Genomic DNA, 2,575 nt, shown 5'->3' with positions numbered 1-2,575 from the left:
TGTTATGTTTATAATAGACAAGCGCACGGTCTCATTCATTGAATGAGTAGCTAGGCAAATTTTGCAGTGTAAAAACAGTCCCAATAAAGTCGCCGTATATAACACACGTCTTTTCGTTACACTCTGTACCTGCCATTCGATAGTCAACTCTAATCTCATACACATAAGCATCATAGTGGTCCGTAACGAACCGGATATTTGCAGTGGAATAAACAAAATATTCGTGCACCTGGGAGCGATCGAATACAATACGCTGCGCGCTAATGGAAGGTGCCGATTTATTTGTGCTACGTGAAGTTGCAAATTAGCCCTTATGGTGAAGCAGTTAAGATATCGAAGGAGAAATGAAGATTCCAACTAACTTGTTTACGAGTTGAGCGTTATCTGCCTAATTTGCATATCAATGCCGGACTGAGTTTTAGAGAAAACTTATTCATCGGACATTTTTACGAGTGAAGTTAAACATCAATTACTACAAATATGGAACAATTACTACTTCAACTTGAAGAAACAGCTTGTTTGATAAGAAAAACGGAAAGTAATCTAAGAAAATGTCCTAAAGCAAGGTTGACTAAAGGATATTTACAAGCTCGAAGGCAGTGTATAGACGAATACTGGAAGTTGTTTACAACCACACATCATGAACTCGTGAAGATCACGCCGCGCGAACAACGAGCTGACATAGCTTACTTTGCGGAAGATCAATATGGAACGTTTGAGGACATGTATATCTGTATCAAAGGCAACATTCGTGATGCGATCACGGCGTTAGATGAGAAGAAAAGTCTGGAACAACAAAGAAGCTCGCCTTGCATTATGAATAATGATTCGCCCAATGTATCAACGTTTCAGTCGCAAGTTAGGCTACCTAGTATACAATTACCTACCTTCCATGGAAGCTATGAAGAGTGGCCGACATTTCAAGACTTGTTCGTGAGTTTAGTACACAACAGCAGCGCACTCTCCGACGTACAAAAGCTTCATTACTTGAAGACCAGCCTAGCGGGCGAAGCAGAAGCACTCCTCAGACATGTTCGTGTGACAGAAGCCAATTATTTGGATGCGTGGGACACTTTGAAAAATCGTTACGGAAATAAACGTATAATAGTGCACTCTCTTATAAATAAGTTGTTTTCATATAAAAAGTTAAGTGTTCAGTCTGCCAATCAAATTAAAATGTTACTCGATAATACTAACGAATGCATAAATACATTAAATAACTTAAATATTAAAACCGATTCTTGGGATCCTATAATTATATTTCTTGTAGTACAGAAATTGGATCAGGAGTCACGTAAAGATTGGGAGACTTTCGCTTTCAAGAGTGACTCGGACGTGTTACCGTCGTGGGTTGATTTGAAGTGTTTTTTGGAATCAAGGTTTCGTACGTTAGAGTTAGTTAATCCAATCACGACGGGAGCATCAGAGAGAGCAAGAGAGAAGACCACAAGAGATAAAACCTTCCACGCAGCAACTTCTCCAGTAAGAACATGCATATTATGTAACGAAAATCATACTTTATGTCATTGTAAACAGTTCACAAAGATGTCAACTACGGAACGAAGTAATTATGCAAAAAATCAAAACCTGTGTTTCAATTGTTTGTGGACAGGACATTCCGCTATGAAGTGCCGATTACAAATGTCCTGTCGCATATGTCACAGGCGTCATCATACCCTTCTGCATCAAACTAAGTCGAATGAACCTACTGCACATGCTACTAATACAAATGTAGAAGAGGATGAAATCCAAGTCAACACATTGATGACGTCACACTGCAAGACAAACCAGGTGTATGCTCTATTAGCCACAGCAATGGTAAAAGTCAAGAGTGAAACAGGACATACCATGATTTTTCGAGCGCTAATAGATCCAGGATCGCAGGCATCTTTTATAAGCGAACGGGCGACTCAGCTACTGAAACTGAAAAGAAAATCAATCACAGGGAACATTGTTGGAGTTGGTTCTACAAAGACGAAGATAAATAGCAAAGTTCAACTTCATATACTTTCAACACATAACAAGGAATTTTGTCTGCAATCAGAAGCTTACGTTATATCTAAACNACGACAAATTACCTTCTTCATCAATCGCGGTGAGAGACTGGCCTCACCTATACAACTTGCAATTAGCTGATCCAACCTACAACAAATCAGCACCGATAGACTTGTTACTTGGGGTCAACGAGTACGCACAAATCGTCCATTCTGACATAATTAAAGGGCCCCCTGGAACACCGTGTGCTCAAAAGACTGATCTTGGCTGGATTTTGTTTGGCAAAATAGGTGAGAGAGAACCTGAAACGCCGTCACTGCTTGTAATGCATCACCAGGTTGATTTTAATGAAATGCTCAGCGCAATGTGGGAATTAGATACTGGAAGAGGAAGAAAGCTTACACAAGAAGAAAAACAATGCGAAGACATATACGAGAAAACATACAAAAGAAATGAAATCGGTAGATACATAGTAAACTTACCATTTAAAGCAGACGTTCAGAAATCANACACCGTTGCCGAAATTCGTTTTCGGTTTCGGTTTCGGTCGTAAAACTAGTTTCGGTCGGACACTATTTAA

The sequence above is a fragment of the Ostrinia furnacalis genome, unplaced genomic scaffold, assembly GCF_004193835.3.
Source record: "Ostrinia furnacalis isolate ACB-3 unplaced genomic scaffold, ASM419383v2 OfSCF4144, whole genome shotgun sequence".
Lineage (NCBI taxonomy): Eukaryota > Metazoa > Arthropoda > Insecta > Lepidoptera > Crambidae > Ostrinia > Ostrinia furnacalis.
The sequence above is the reverse complement of the archived record's forward strand: the minus strand, read 5'-3'. Positions refer to the sequence as shown.